Source organism: Macrobrachium nipponense, chromosome 15 (genome assembly GCF_015104395.2).
Source record: "Macrobrachium nipponense isolate FS-2020 chromosome 15, ASM1510439v2, whole genome shotgun sequence".
NCBI classification, from domain to species: Eukaryota; Metazoa; Arthropoda; class Malacostraca; order Decapoda; family Palaemonidae; genus Macrobrachium; species Macrobrachium nipponense.
Window position 1 is genome coordinate 2,253,182 of NC_087208.1, and position 17,500 is coordinate 2,270,681.

The window sequence follows — 17,500 nt, forward strand, 5'->3', positions numbered from 1 at the left end:
AGCTCGCTTTCTGAAATATCCACCTTCAAAATCTGGTTAAAGATTGAACAGATAAGAAACATCATTCTCTCTCTCTCTCTCTCTCTCTCTCTCTCTCTCTCTCTCTCTCTCTCTCTCTCTCTCTCATCACGTTTTCTGATGGCCTTGCTAGGTGATGAATAAAGTCAATGGCTTCTAATTCTGGACTTCAGTATTGTACAGAAGTTCACCCTCACATATGAGTGAGCCACCGTGATAGTAAATTATGTTTAACATTAACCTTTGCATCCATTTTAAGATAATAAGGCCGACATGGCATAACATCATTATGCTCCATAATCATAGGTCGTTATAAAGTCACCGGCAAAGAGAGGGAGGGAGAGAGTGCATTTATATGAGTGAGTGGGATGTGTTAAGATATGTCAAGCTGTCTGTGCCTAGTGAGGAATCTCACAATTTGAAAGGTTCTTCTAATGTGTGGCTTTTGATATTAAAGGGAGGAGAGGATAACATGCAATGTGGTAATAATAGTGACGTGAGAAGGGGATGGAATTATGAAGGAAAATGACAATTGGATTATTGTGCACATTTTCTAATTAGGAAGATGCCACTCATTAGAAGTATATTTGCATAGTCAGCAAATTGAAAAAATGCTTATATCTCTGTTTAAACATTTAAACATTAAACAATCGATATCCGCTATTCGCGATTCACGATCTGCTGATTTTTGTAAGGATCGTATATACCCATTATTCACGGAAATGTCGCCTATTCGCTCTATTTTTCACGGAGAAATATTTTCAGATTACTGTATTTTCATATCATTTTCGTGACAAATGGACTTTTTGTTATAAAACTATAAAAATACGCAGGTATAAGCATTTTTCGATTTTTTTTTGTTTTTGTGTTTTAACTATCAAACTAGGCAGTTCTAAGCATTTTTAGAGAGTGGATCTAATACCCATCCCCGGGAAAAAGGGAGGTTTACTGTATATATTGTGTATATATGTGTGCGTGTGTTTGTGTATCGGCCATTTACTTGTCTTTATCATAGAGCTGTAGTAATTATATATCAGACATACACTCGTCTGTCCCGCCATTTGTATATATTATATATATATATATAGTATATATATATATATATATATATATATATATATATATATATAATATATATATATATATATGTGTGTGTGCGTGTGTGTTTGGTGTATCGGCATTTACTTGTCTTTATCATAGAGTTGTAAGTTATTAATATCAGACATACACTCTGTCTGTCGCCATTTTTGTATATATTATTATATATATATATTCTATAATCGTATATATATATCTTATAATATGTCATATAATATTATTATATAGCTGTGGTGGTGTGTTTTGGGGGGGTTGTGGTGTGGGGTTGTGTGTGTATGTATGTATGTGTGTTTGTATGTCTTACAGTGGATAATATTAGGGCTAATGAAGTGAAACTGTTAAAATAGTGAAAGTTGGTTGCTGAGGAGAAAGTTTATATAATATTTATTTAATAAGTGTAAAATTATGAAGGTAAATGGACATATGGATTATGCATGTGTTGTAATGTGGATGTGTTTTTTGCATTACATCCATTCTCAAACAATTGCATATTTTCATCACAATATACTCATATGTATTCTACGTGTGTGTGTGTGTGTGTGTCTGTGTGTCTGTGTGAAAGAATTTACTTGAAGAAATTTAAAATCTTTACGTTGATGTCAGAGATTAAAAATAAATTTAAAGTATTCTGACAATATTTAGAACAAGCAAGGTGGAGTTAGTATTTTCTTAATGACAAAAATAGCTAGGTAGATAGTGACGGTGTGGTTTTGTTAATTTGCCTGCCCAGAGATTTAGAATTTTTGGGATAATTGTGTGTGAGTTGTGTCTAGGTAAATTCTTTACTTGGATAAAATTTGTTTTTGCGAAAGATACGATGTAAGTGTGTGTGTGAGAGAGAGAGAGAGAGAGAGAGAGAGAGAGAGAGAGAGAGAGAGAGAGAGAGAGCAGGCCCCCAGCACGTTTCAATTACGGTCCGGTTATGATAAATGGCTCGACTTCTGAACGTCATGCAAGTCATAAGGTGCTTAAGGTCGTCGGTTCCGGGAACCTGATTTTTCAAGGGTGCCTTTGTTGTACTGAACTTCCTTGAAAAAATATGTGGTTGTGTCATAAGTTCTGTAATCTTTGATGTAGATACAGCCTTCAAACTTTTAGTTAAACACCGCCCCCCCCCCCCTCTCCACCTTCTGAGGCTGTCTCAACAAATATAAGGGTGTGTGTTTTGTGCATTCGTATTTGGATAACTTGAAATCAGTCTCATAAATCAACAACTCTCTCTCTCTCTCTCTCTCTCTCTCTTCTCTCTCTCTCTCTCTCTCTCTCTCTCTCTCTCTCTCTTGTGCGTGTCTTTTGTCTCATATGCAATCATATTTACAACTTAAAATGAGTTTCCTAATTCTCTCTCTCCGTTCATCATCATTGTCGTCAACCTCATGTATGATAAATGCCATATGGCACGGTCATAATAATAACACCCCCTCCCCCCCCACCCACCCGGTCTCTCGCCCCCAGTCAGTAACGTAATAGTTTCTTCATACCTCAAGAAACCTAATGGAAACCTGCCACGCCACGGGGAACCGGGTCCTTCCACGGCACTGCCATAAGTAGGATCTCTCATAAGCAGCCTTTCCCCCTGTCATTAGTACCTAGGTCATTTTGGGCAAAGGTTATTATTGTTATTGGCGTACCCGTGCCGCCCTAAAGGACGGCGTTATTAATGTCATTTTTGCATTTGCATCGAGCTGACGGTAGTATATTGTATCATGTGAATTAGGCGCGCTCGAGTTCAGATTAACTTCTTCCCGAATGCTGATCTGTCTTTTGAGCCCAATGTTATAAATACAAAAATTTTGCGGTGTGTTAAGCGAAACTATGCTTTAATATATTCTTGTGATGTACCTATGCCTTAAACATTGACGACATTACGCGTTGCTGTAGGCTGACTGAAATCAGTAGCAGTAAACTGAATGAACCAAACAAAAACTTCTTTCAGTTTTCTTCTGAAGATTGAAAATTAAAACCCACAAAATCACTGTGTATAACGTGTTTACTTACAAGTATTTACATATTATTTTACTCAACACCTGAGTAAAATAAAATGTAAATAGTACTTATAAGTAAACACGTTATACACAGTGATTTTGTAGGTTTCTTTTTCAGTAAACTGAATATTATTGGAGAGACAGTTGATTGTAGTTTTATTATGTTGCAAAATTATTTACAGTAGTGTTAAATAATTTTCTTAGATTCTTTTAAAGCAAATGAGAAATTTTTATTTTGTAAAAAATTAACTCCTTCTTTCGATATTTTTATTTATTTTTTAATTTTGTAAATTGAGATATTTCAGCTCTTAAAAAGATGCAAAGTGAGTATCTTAGTTTGAAAGCGGTTTTTTCGACCTTCTAAAGTAGGAAATATGTCGATGATCAATTAAAATGTAATGAGTCATAATGTGTTTTTGATATACCATGTCCTTACGTTTTATTGAATTTAACTTTAGTTTTTTCAAAAGGCCATTTAACGTCATTTTCCCTGTAGAAAAATATTTGATATCCTATATTTTATTTTTAGTAGATCATTTTTTTAGGGAAAGTCTAGACATTTCTACGTTCGGCCAACATGAGATTATTAATTTTACCTTAAAAACTCTTAAAATTCGTATGTTAATACACTACAACAGAGTGCAACTACATTTGAAGCTTTGAAATGTCAAAATAAGAATCCTCCTTGGCTGCCAAAACTATGCTGTTATTATTATTATTGATATTTTTTTTTTTTTCGGAAAAGAGCCTCACTCAAGCAAACTTCATTGAACATCCGAAAAATTGAGAAACTACGGTACAAACTAAATGGCTTCCAGCCGGCCACACTGTTCAGTGACATTATTATTATTATTATTATTATTATTATTATTATTATTATTATTATTATTATTATTATTATTATTAAAAACACTCGTAGTAGCATGAGTCATGAAGTGTAGCAACAAATTCAGAGTTATGTATATGCATACATATGTTTAAAGATGAATCTGTACAGAAAGCTTTCGGGAAACTATTCGATTGGAAAGGGGAATTGGACAGTTTCTCGAAAGCTTTCTGTACAGATTGTTATTATTATTATTATTATTATTATTATTATTATTATTATTATTATTATTATTATTATTATTATTATTATTATTATTTTTATAGTAAAAAGCTGAGCATCAGTTTAATAATCTCCCATTGGACGTTTTGTGTTTACTACCCAACTACGTAATGAGTACTTTCAGTAGACACCACGATGTCTTAGTAAATGCCGAAAGAGATTGATTTACATGCAATCCTGTCATTTGTGAGAAGGCCACCTAGATTTCTTATTGACAGGTTCATTACCTTCCAATATTTTTTCTGTGTGTGTGTGTGTGAGTGTGTATGTAGTCAGCAGTTTGCTTATTATACAGGTTTCGTTGAACGATAGATGACTGCGAACTTGAATTATTTTGATATTGGTTTTTTTCCCAATGTCATGTAGTCACTTTTCACTTCGTTACTCGAAGTTCGTCGAATTATAAAAGCGAGCCACTTCTTAATAACTCCTTTTAATTTGTCTCCATAGCGAGCTTTCGGACTATACTTCGTCCATAATCATGCTAGACGAAAATATTGCCATCATTTCGTGACCAAACATAGTAATTACATATAAGTAAACAAGTGGTTAAAATAGTTCCATTGTCATGGAAGTATTGGTAACGTGTAACAAGTCAACCACTTGTTTGCTTATTTGTAATTGTTTGGTTCTGAAATGATGTCATTATTTTAGTCTTGCATGATTACGGACGAAGTGCAGTCCGAAAGCTCGCTATGGAGACAAAAATAAAGGGAATGATTAAGAAGTGGCTCGCTTTTATAATTCGAAAGAACCAATATAAAATTAAACAGTTTTAAGTTTGCAGTCATCTGTCTTTCTACGAAACTTGCATGTGTATATATATGTGTCCCAGTGTCCATTATTCTACTGCGATTTCTGTGCCATCGGCTGCCTAATTCTTTACCTGAGGCAGAATAGCTCCAAAATTGAAAGATCTTTTGGCCCTACTCCGAAGCTTATTCGTTAAATCTGTGTTTTACCTCCCTTTGGAATTATTAGTATTTCCCCTGAAATGTAGTCTTTATTTGAGTCTGTTATTTATTGCTTCATAATTTGCTGTAGGTTTTCAAATTTCGTAAATCTCATATTCCTATAATGTATTACTCTCTCTCTCTCTCTCTCTCTCTCTCTCCTCGTCATCATCTTACCTCATATGTAATATACATTGCTCTCCGTCTCTCATCCCCTTCGATTATGTATGCGTTGGCGCCATAACGGTATATTCCCCTCTCGGTATCTGTTCTCCCATTCCATAATATATTCCCTCTCTCAACAAAAAGCCTGGTTGACCTTCAGCTGGTGTTCTCTGTGCGTTCTAGGTATTTTATATTGTTACTTGCTAACTATTAACGTCGTAAGTATGTTTATATAGTGTACTGCGTTTAGATTTGTATCTTATTAATCATGTGTACGTTGTTCATTTGCGTGTTCATGATGTGTTTACAAGTGAAAAAGATTTTCTTTAGATTTATATGTCACCGTTACATATCAGTTACGTATATATATACCTGTTTTGTACATCTTTTTATGAAAGTGTATTAGCTACGTAATACATTTTTTTATATATATACAACGGCGTAGCTGTTAAGAGATATTTTTCAAGGAGATGAGAAAGACCTTGACGGTTTTTTTTCCTGTGGGATATGGAAGCCATATGGAGAAGAGTGACTTTTCTTTTATATCTTTAAGTTGATCAGAAGAATGAATGAGTTAAAGCGGAGCTTGTAATCTTTTTACAGTAATGCAGCATTCATTACTTTTTTGCTTGCTTTACATTCGCCTTTCAAAAAGAAAAGTATGATTGTTTTATGGCGCCATACGTAAATCTCAATCTCAAATGATCAGGATAGCGTTATTTACCGACCTCCAAGCACGTATTCTGTTAAGGTCATTCTTACGTTTCCGTAGTTTTGCTTTTCAACTTGCGGCACCTGTCCCTGTTTCAGATTCAGACACCTATACTACTACATTCCTTACTTGGTCGCTTCTAGTGACTGCCATTATCCCCGTTGTTAAAGTTCTTCTTCGTGCGAGTGTGTCCAGGAAAGATGGGTGACTGTAATGGCAGCCACGTAACTTTGACGTAATGGGAGAGTAACAGCACTTCGTCCTAATGTTTGCTGCGTGTTATTAGTAATGTTTCTGTGACGTGCCTTGGTTTGGCCTGGAGTCATTGTATGGGGTTTTGTGGTGTTTGAGTACTTTCATAAACAAATATATATTATTTATATATATATATATATATATATATATATATATATATATATGTGTATATATATATATATATGTGTGTGTGTGTGTGTGTGTGTGTGTTGTGTGTGTGTTGTGTGTGTGTGTTGTGTGTGTGTTATTATATATATATATATTATAATATATATATATATATATATATATATATATTATATACATATATATATATATATATATATATATACTATATCTATATATATTTATATACATATATATATATATATATATATATATTATATTATATATATATATTATATAAGGGAATACCACAGACGTCTTTATTAAAGACGAAAGCACTTGGATTTCTGTCTATCATTTTCCTTGGGTATTCGTTTGTTTAATGAAGTCACGTACATCTACTGTGGTTCTTTAACTATATATATATTAAATGCGACATGGTGTTCGTATATAGGCGTTTGGATGTACTCCGTGTGTGTACCGGCATAATACAGTTAACTCTGGTGCTTAAGAAGTGAAAAGTATATTTAATGAGAGTAGATTATCCATTGAATATTGATTTTAAACGTTTACATTCGCGCGTAGCTGTTTCTCTTTCTTGTTCCGTTTACTGTTCTATCCTGCCCTTCAGGTATTCATGGACTGAACTGTTTTCTTATCACTGCCGAGGGTAATTCGCTTCGATCGCGTTGGACGTTTGTCATGCTGAGTGGTATTCTCTTGAGAGAGAGAGAGAGAGAGAGAGAGAGAGAGAGAGAGAGAGAGAGAGAGAGAGAGAGAGAAATTGGTGGTTAATTTGCGCGCCATATCAGTTTTATGAGACGCATGGAATATGCAAATGAATATCTATTGCACTGGCATATGGTTTTTCATTACACGTTAATTTGTCGTGTTATTTTTCCTGTAATATTTTCATTCGACTCCATTACAAGATTTTTTGTCCCACATGGATAGTAACAATTATGGCATTTAAATAACGATTCAGTACGTAAGACTTGCAGCTCTGAAACTGAGAAAGGAAATTTTCATGTTCAGTCTACCGAATCTTTTCTAAAGATTAAAAATGTTTATATTACGATTTCATAAATGCGCAGACACCCGAGAAACCGATTTGAAGTTAGGACTAGTGGAAGGAATTAAATCAAGTAATCATGAATGGTTGCATTTAAGTCATATTAACTTGGTGTTCATGTCACGTAGACCGTTGTTTCCCACCCCCTCCTAAGCTCAGACCTAAATCTGTATCAGTTCCTAATTCGACACGGGCACTGAATGTCGAAAAAGTGTCCTAATGGTCATACAATAAACGCGAAAGTCCGCGATGTTCGCGTGAGAACAGTGTGATGACTGGGCGAGTTTCCAAAAGGACCAGGACACAGAAGAGTAATTCAACACACGCCTGAACTGACAGAACGAAGCAGGGAACTAAGGTTACCGGAAAACGTTGCATGTCGTGAATGAACATTGAACTTGTATTTCCATGATGCATGATAGAAGTTTTTTGGTAAAGCAACATTTATCATGTGTCGGTGCTAGTAATTATAATTATCATCATTTGTGTTGCAGATATCAATTTGTTTTAGAGTTACAACGGAACTTGCGTGTCACGAATCATACCTTTGTGTATTCGTTATTAGTAATGTTTGAATCATTTTTAGTTGTCCTTTTCGTATACAGAATATTTTAAGATTAAAGAATTTGCCAGTACAATTATGCTAACCACGTTTGTTTTTTTCATGTTAAGATTTGTGTTGTGTGTATTTTTGTGTGTTCGTGTACGAGAGAGAGAGAGAGAGAGAGAGAGAGAGAGAGAGAGAGAGAGAGAGAGAGAGAGAGAGGGCTGGAAGGTTAATCGGAGACACTGTCAATCACCTTGACCTTTTCAAACCCCTTCTATAAATTTCCGAAATAGAAGGCTTCATCGGGAACACTCAAACGATACATTATTATAGTATTCTGTGCTCGATATTTCTTCCTCCTCTGTTGCCTTGAATTGGAAGTTTATGCTTCGCCAGTCTTTGTCATTTTGCTGTTCAAATGTGAGCATTTTTTTTTATGTTTGCCTATACTCGGTTTCTTTCCATCTGTGGTGTTTGCGTATGGTAACACTGCGTCCCGGGCTTTAGATAGTTGCATTCAGCTTACGTTCAACAATAATAACAATATCCTATTTCGAGTATTAACGGTGTAATTCGCATACAGTAAATTATTAAAACACTTTTCAGTTGCAAATATCCTTTATTTACCTAAAAGTTACACATAGCATAACTATCTAATTCTAAAGCCTGGGACGCAGTGTTACCATACGCAAACACCACAGGCGGGTGGACAGATGGAAAAAAACAGAGTATAGTAAAATTGCTCCTCAGATAAGTCAAGTATATCTTAGTTTTACCAGACCACTGAGCTGATGAACAGCTCTCCTAGGTCTGGCCCGAAGGATTAGATATTTTGACGTGGCTAGGAACCTATTGGTCACCTAGCAACGGGAACCTACAGCTTGTTGTGGGATCCGAACCACACTCTATCGAGAAATGAATTTCTATCTCCAGAAATAAATTCTTCTGATTCCACGTTGGCCGAGCCAGTATTCGAACTTCGGACCACCGGATTGGCAGCCGAGTGCGAAAACCACTCGTCCAGCGAGGAACTTGCTCCTCAGATACTATGTTACATTTGTATATTTGTATTTGTTAAGGTCCATACGGGCTCTCATGTAGTGAGTGTGAATTGAACGTTATGTAAATAAATATAGTTATATTTTTTGCGAGTGTGTGGTTTTGTTTATAGTTATATTACCCCTTCAATTAACAAACGCGCAGATCAGTTTTGATCACGAAACTTCGTGTTTGTGTTTGCTGTTTGTCACAAGCTATAATAATTGCAGGAGTTAAGAGACTGTTACATTTGTTGTGGATTACTAAGTGCTAGTGCAGCGATTACATTGGGTTAGGTACAAAGGGGTTGTTGTAGATAAATAAAGCAGTTGGAGAAAGTAGACATTTAACCGGCAATTTGGGTCATAAAATATAATAGTTGTTGTTTGCAATTGAAGGTAGCATCTGCTGTCAGTAACAAAATGTAACAATGCAAGTGAGAAAATACAACGAATGTTGTAGGCAACCAAATACAATAGCAACTTTAGGTCAAGAAAACATAGAGTAACAGTTGCCGTGGGGGAACAAAGTACAGTAGTTGCTGAATGAACAAAATACAACAGTGGTTGTGGGTAATAAAAAAGCATAACGATTGGTGTAGGTAGCAGTATATCAGCTGCAATGACAAAATCCAGTAGCAAAATTATATATCATAAATGAATATTTGAACTGTGCATTTTGTAACAATAAGACTACCACGAAGCAGAAAAAAGTCCAGTTCTCACTCTTACCTCATTGCCCAGCGTCTACACGAAGGGAAGTGGGCTTCCGTTTTGAGTGCGAGAACGGAGGCGGCTTAACATACCCTGGCAGCAGTATCTCCACACCAGGGTATCGCTCAAAACTGCTGGCCATACTTGCTAGATTATGGCCGCATCAGCAGTAAGTCTCTTGAAGATATTTGTCCCTTATATGAGATCAAGGTCTCGTATGAGATGGACAGCCTTGGGAGTCGTGAATAGAGGATGTCGTGATCACCTGAGGCCTCTATCTCTGTTCTTGACGTGGCTGGAGACCCGGCATAGTCTGGTGATGGGCTGAGGGCGCTCTCTGCATCGTTAATCTCGCAGAGTCTCTGTTGTTATCTGCAATGGACACGAAAACGTTGTCATTATTTGAACTTGAAGAAGGAGAAGGTCCTGACTAATCTGCGCTCCCAAATCCTCGTTATACGGTCGCGTGAGAAGCACTGCCGTAATTTAGTGCATTTATGAGTATTTAACCCTGTATGTGTGTGTTTATGTTTCTGTGTAATGGTGGCCATTTATTTGTTTGCACGAGTATTCTAAGGCGAATATTTGTGTTTGTTTTCGTGTATGTAGGTATATGGCTGTGTAATTAAGTATGTTGAGTTGTATTGATGTGCAGTTATTTATGGGTCTGTTTGTTCCACCCAAATACGCGCGCGCACGTGCACATTTTATTATATAAAATACATACATACATATAACATACGTATTTTTGTTTACGTAAAAAATATTTGTTATTTACATGATTTCAGTGACCCTGATCTATAATTGCATGGCAAGAGTCGTGGCTACCGTAAATAAACATGCGGACATAACCTTTGTTATCTGGAAAGTAATTTGCTATTAACATGAATATTGCAAATTGATATAGAAGTGAGAGAAAGGATATATCACTTCTATGGAAATTTGTTGCTTTATTCTTCTGTTCTCATGAACCTCGTGGCTACGTAATACGTTAGAAAAGAAGGTAATTTCTTTTATAGTTTTCTGAAAAGGAAAGTTGTGCCGGCTGTCTGTCTGTCCGCCCTCAGATCTTAAAAACTACTGAAGCTAGAGGGCTGCAAACTGGTGTGTTGATCACCCACCCTCCATTCATCAAACATACTAAATTACAGCCCTCTAGCTTCAGTAGTTGTATTTTATTTAAAAGATTAACGTTATCCACAATGGTGCGTCTGGCAGCGGTATAGGCCAGGTCACCACCGGGCGGCAGTTTAAGTTTCATGGGTCGCGGCTCATAAGACATTATACCGAGATCACCGAATAATAGATCTATTTTCGATGGCCTTCACTATACGCTGTACAAAAAACTTGATGGCGCCGAAGATACTTCGCCGCATTTTGTGCCTTTTTTTTATGCTACAATAGTAGTAGTGAGTCTGGAATATGCCAGTCATTAAAGGTGTTTTGTGAAGGTAAATTTAGATTTATATTTTGACGACGTAGGTCGGCGCTTATATTTTTAGAGCAATAATCGTTAATCTAGTTACGACTCACTTTATATATTTCCAGTTAATTGATGGACTTATTGGCCTTCCGGGTTAAATTCACTATTTTTGTGAGCGTCAATGATCTTGGTTAGTTGAGTGTTGAAAGTTGATGAATTCTTCGTGGTTACATTAAAGAAATGTAGATCTGATGTTTATCAGCATGAATTTGTTTTGATAACTTTTTTTATTAATTATTATTACCTCATTTTTATAACTACTATTGCCTGTTATCACCTTTCTTGAGTTTGTTCCTTTTAGCTTGCATCCTAGGAAAAAATCTTGTTTCATGTTTCTGTATTCAGTGACGGTACACGTGATCATAGATATACTGTAATAACTGCAAAAGGCACTGGGGGAAAAAAAGACGTATAACATTTTTAGTGAGAGAGAGAATTTTGTCATCAACCGTATATTTATATACATGTGGAAAATCTTATTTAGCCGTCTTACGCCGAAGCCCCTAAAAATCACCTCTCCGTATGCCGGCGCCGGTTTGGAGGGAGCGCGGAAGCGGAAAAAATAATTTTTTTTCAAAAAATCATAGCGCGTTTAGTTTTGAAGATTAAGAGTTCATTTTTGGCTCATTTTTTATTCATTGCCTGAAGTTTAGTATGCAATCATCATAAATGAAAAAATAATATACATTATCATATGTAAATAATGCGATATATTGGTAGCGAAAAAAAAAAAAATTCATAGATAATTGTATTCAAATCACGCTGTGGCAAAAACGGTCAAAGCTAACGAGTTGCTTTTTTTTTCGTTGTATTTACACTAATTGCAATCATTTAGTATATAATACATAGTAAAACAATAAAAGCAAAACCGGAAAAATATTATCACAAAATGATGTACGAATTCGTACGCGCGGACGTAAAAAATGTTATTTCAAAAATTAAAAATTCACCGTAATTCTAAATATTGTTCTAGAGACTTTCAATTTGTTTCAAAATTAAGACAAATGATTGAATATTACGATACTGTAAGAGTTTAGATTTAGAATTGCAGATTTCGACCATTTCGGACGAGTTAAATTTGACCGAATGTCGAAATTTTTATATATATTTTTCTTTTTTTATATGCACATATTTCGGATATGGAAAAACGCTACAACCTTCAATTATTTTTTATTTGTATTGTTTCATGAATTTGCGCACATTTCGATATATGAAACTCTATAAAAACGGCTAATATGAAAAGGATCAAATATTAGGTATAATGCGATGTACGTATTTCGGAGACTTGCGGCCGCGAATCGGCGCGCGGAGTGAAGGTGAAATATATTTTTTCAAAAATTCACCATAATCACAAAATTGTTCTAGAGACTTCAAATTTGTTTCATAATGAAGAAAAATGGACGGAATATTACTAGGCCGTAAGAGTTTTGGAGCTTACAATTGCGTTTTTCAACTATTTCGGTAGAGTCAAATTTGACCGAACGTGGTTTTTTCTATTTATCGTGATTTATATGCAAATATTTCGAAAAAAAAAAAAGAGAAAAGCTACAACCTTCAATCATTTTTAGTTGTATTCTACATGAAATTGTGCACATTTTCATATATAAAACTTTATGTAACCGCTAATTTTAAATGTTGCAAAACATTTCGACAATCGCACAAAAAAATTCTGATTTTTTCGGAAGAGTTAACGCGCGGACGTAAGGAAAATTGTGTTTTTTTTTTTTTTTTCATAAATTCACCATAAATCGAAATATTGTGCTAGAGACTTCCAAGTCGTTGCAAAATGAAGGTAAATGATTGAATATTACTAGAATATAAGAGTTTTAGCTACAATTGCGTTATTTGACCATAACGTTATTTATATGAAAATATTTCGAAAACTGATAAAAAGCTACAACCATGGGTTGTTTTAGTTGTATTGTGCATGAAATTGCGCACATTTCCATATATAAAACTTTATGTAACGGCAAAATTTAAAAGGGTGCAAACATTAGACAATCGCACGAAAAATTTATCGGAAGAGTTTATCGCACGAACGTAAGGAAAAAGTTTTTTCATAAATTCACCATAAATCAAAATATTGTGCTAGAGACGTCCAATTTGTTTGTTGCAATTAAGGCAAATGATTGAATATTACTATAATATAAGAATTTTAGCTTACAATTGCGTTTTTTTCGACCATTTCGGTAGAGTCAAAGTTGACCGATGTTGAATTTTTGCACATCGTTATTTATATGAAAATATTCAAAATTGATAAAAGCACATCATGAGTATTTTTTTTGTTGTATTTTACATGAAATTGCGCACATTTTCATATATAACACTTCATGTAAAGAATAATTTAAAATGGTGCAAAAATTAATGTCAAAGTGACGAAATAATTTTTGAGATGTGTCACTGATAGTTTTTAGTGCGATAAGAAATTAAAAGGAATTCGCGCTTGCGCGCCTGCGTAGCGATTGTAAACAAAACAACGCCTTGATCCGTGATCTCCCAACATCCCCAAGGCGCGTGATTCAAAAGTTTTGGCTGGTAGGCCTATAAGTATTTTTCCGCGAATTTTTAAAAAAACTTTTTGAGCCGACGTATGATACGTCCAATCGGCATACGGGAGACATTTTGACTCGACGTTTAATACCTCCAATCGGCGTAAGAGGGATAAATTAGATATAGTAAAGTGACACAGGTCATTAATATACATACTAAGATCAAATAGAGTCCAATACAGTATTAAGAAATTTCAGGTTTTAAATATACCGCCAAAATGGTTTTAGTAGCGACTTTTATACATATATATATATATATATATATATATATATATATATATATATATATATATATATATAAAGTTGTTAAGGAGTAAATTAACATAATATTCTTACTTTAAAATATACTGCCCTTGTATGTATCTAGAATGACATAAATACAACGTAAGACAAATATAGAAATACGCTAGAAAATGTACTGAAGATATAATTGATTTGTAAAGCAAGAGAACTATTTAGGAAAAGACTTGCGAAAAAGTAGTTAGTCTTGGCCAAAAAGGGCAAAATGAAGTGAGGCAAGTATATTGGTAGTGAATATTTGATTTACATAGTTTTTATACCTCTTCCGGTCATTATTTTTTAAGAAAGTTCTGTCCCGTATATTTGCCAGAATATCACCTACAGAGTTGCGCTTAAGTCATGGAACCGATTACGGCAATTAATATTACGCACGATTGTGGATACTTCATAAGCTTTACAGTTCATTACTCGGTACATACATTCTCTCTATAGCGAAATTTAGTATTTTATGAAGCTTCTGCACAAAGGATGTCTTGTACAACATCGTGAATTCACAGGATTGCATTTAAAGTCAACTTGGGATATGAAGCCGTAAATTTTATTGTGTGTAAGTTAAATGTGGCGCACCTGTACCGTAGAATTATTATTATTATTATTATTATTATTATTATTATTATTATTATTATTATTATATTATTATTATTATTTTATTAAAGTAATTGCTGCCTCAGCTGCATTAATTTTGTTTATACAGGTTCTTCTCTATTTTTCTAATTATTGGCTTTCTCATTGTTGCTTAAACTGGTGAGCAACGCACCGAAGGTTGACATATCTCAATTAGGTAGAACGATTGGATTTTATTGGTAGAAATTTCAGTCGGGGTAATCAAATTTTCGGGTATATCCCCGTAGAGTTTATTACAGATAGAATTGATGTTAAATTCTATTTCTTTTCTATTCTTTCTATTCCTTTCCGGACGTTTCGTCTGAATAAACATCAGACATCCTCTTGGGCGGAGGTGTGTGAAGGACTGAAGTGAGAAGGTGAGTCAGCTGCTTATATTGCGGTGGCGCAGCGGGAGGCGTCGTGCCGCTGCCTTTTCATTGGCTCGTGGGTGGGAGCTTCTTTTTCATTGGCTGCCTGGCTGGCTCAAGCAGTCCCGATCATGCCTCAGCAGGCTCCCCGTCGCCGATCTTCTCAGCTGCATATCATCATGCCGGGCTTCGTTTTGATTGGGTAAAGGCCGCGTGACGTCACTGCTGGTATTATGCATCGTATTAATGTCACTGCTGGTATTATCCAGTCTATAATGTCGTCTTGGATTGGGGCGTTTTCGGGCGGCGATATGGTGATGTTTTGCCGTTATTGGAGTGTTTCTTCGGGTGCAGGTCGGGAGCAAAAAGGCCTCCTGTGTCGTGTTCATGGAGGGCTGAGAAGATCGGCGCGCCTGCTGTGCATGCGATCGGGAGCTGGCTTGCGCCCGCAGCCAGGCAGCCAATGAAAAAGAAGCTCCCCACCCACGAGCCAATGAAAAGGCAGCGGCACGACGCCTCCCGCTGCGCCACCGCAATATAAGCAGCTGGACTCACCTTCTCACTTCAGTCCTTCACACAACCTCCGCCCAAGAGGATGTCTGAGGTTTTATTCAGACGAAACGTCCGGAAAGGAATAGAAAGAATAGAAAGAAATGAATTTAACATCAATTCTATCTGTAATAAACTCTACGGGATATACCCGAAAATTTGACTACCCCGACTGAAATTTCTACCATAAAATCCAATCGTTCTACCTAATTGAGATATGTCAACCTTCGGTGCGTTGCTCACCAGTTTTAAGCAACAATGAGAAAGCAATAATTAGAAAAATAGAGAAGAACCTGTATAAAATTAATGCAGCTGAGGCAGCAATTACTTTTAATAAAACATGTTTCAAAAGAGGGTTTACTTCCAGCAATATTATTATTATTATTATTATTATTATTATTATTATTATTATTATTATTATTATTATTATTATTATTATATAAACAGACATTTTCGTGACACAACCCCAAAATACATTAATTGTATACAGATATCTTACATTAAAATATCCTAAGGTAAAATAAAAAAAAAAATGGAGGAAAAAGTAAATAACATTCGAGGTAAATTATCTTACAAAACCCTGTATATGTGCACCAACAACGATATAGTAAATGAAAACATTAGAAGGTCCACAATAATATATCATTTGTAGAATATGAGACTTTATGGACCTTAAAATTACTCATGTTCTCGCCATCGACAGTTCTACACAGAAAACCAGATAGTTATACCTGACGATATAAAGTAATACTACTAACTTTTAAAAAGGGTAATTGAGTGATCATGAAATTCTACAGTTACTTGTTCGTGGGAAATGTATTTTTATCCACGGCTGGATTCTCACTTTAAATATCCAAAATATGTCGAATAGGTCCCTTCTGCTTGCTGTAGCTTCAGTGTCAATAATAGGAAAGAAAGGTGGGAAGTGTCGAGTTTCGTTCACTGTGTTGATTGCATTTGCTTCTGTTTGCAAACATCACAGTAGACTAAAGTGTTGTTCATTTTTTATCAATATCTAACATACTGTAGTATATGTAAGTGATTTATTCTCGCCGTCTTTGTATTCATCTTCATCGCTTTTCACGCACTCGTGCAACCAGTCGTCAGTATGTTTGAATGCACACACATATATTCCCAGTGTATGTCTTGTGTGTGTCTGTATGTATCCGAGAATAAGCGCAGTTCACGTTTTTACCTTGGCCTGAATTCAGCGCGTCTGAATATAACTGGTTACCATGTTTGGAATACGTTAAAATCATTTCGGAGGTGATTTGGAAGTTGAGGTAAAAATATTAGTATTTTTTCCATCTCTGCCGACGTGCATTTATTATATATACATATATATATATGTATATATGTATATATTATATATATAAATATGTATATATGTGTGTGTGTATATATATATACGTATATATAATATATATATATATATATATATATATATATATATATATATATATATATAGTATATATATATATATATATATATATATATATATATATATATATATATATATATATATCTCATACGTGTACATACATATAAGTGTGTATGTATGTATATGAATAAACCATTATCGTTGCTGACGTATTTATTACTGAAAATATATCAGTATTATAAATTATATATATATATATATATGTGTGTGTGTGAGTGTGTGTGTGTGGAGTGTGTGTGTGTGTGTGTGTAGCAAAATTAAGAAATGCTTTTCGAGTGCAACAAAAAAGGACAAATAATTATACTCCCGTTATATGATATAGAAAAACATGGCTCCATTGATCAACTTGTTCCTTCAAACTTTGACAATAAAAAGCTCAAATGACAGGCCTCAGAATACAGGAACCAGTTCAGAAACTATTGATATCTATTTCA

At 34.9% G+C, this 17,500-nt stretch overlaps 1 protein-coding gene and 1 long non-coding RNA gene across 9 annotated transcripts in view; one reads left to right on the forward strand and one right to left on the reverse strand.

Annotated features, from left to right (window-relative positions):
• Positions 1–17,500, forward strand: part of LOC135226965 (probable phosphorylase b kinase regulatory subunit alpha) — a 349,374-nt gene that overhangs the window by 215,909 nt on the left and 115,965 nt on the right. The gene's annotated exons all lie outside the window — the stretch shown is intronic.
• The window catches only part of LOC135226969 (uncharacterized), a 35,590-nt gene that overhangs the window by 2,974 nt on the left and 15,116 nt on the right, over positions 1–17,500 (reverse strand). Inside the window, exon 2 of the long non-coding RNA XR_010317323.1 lies at positions 9,788–10,141. This is a non-coding gene — a long non-coding RNA (uncharacterized LOC135226969). The remainder of the gene's footprint in view (positions 1–9,787; positions 10,142–17,500) is intronic.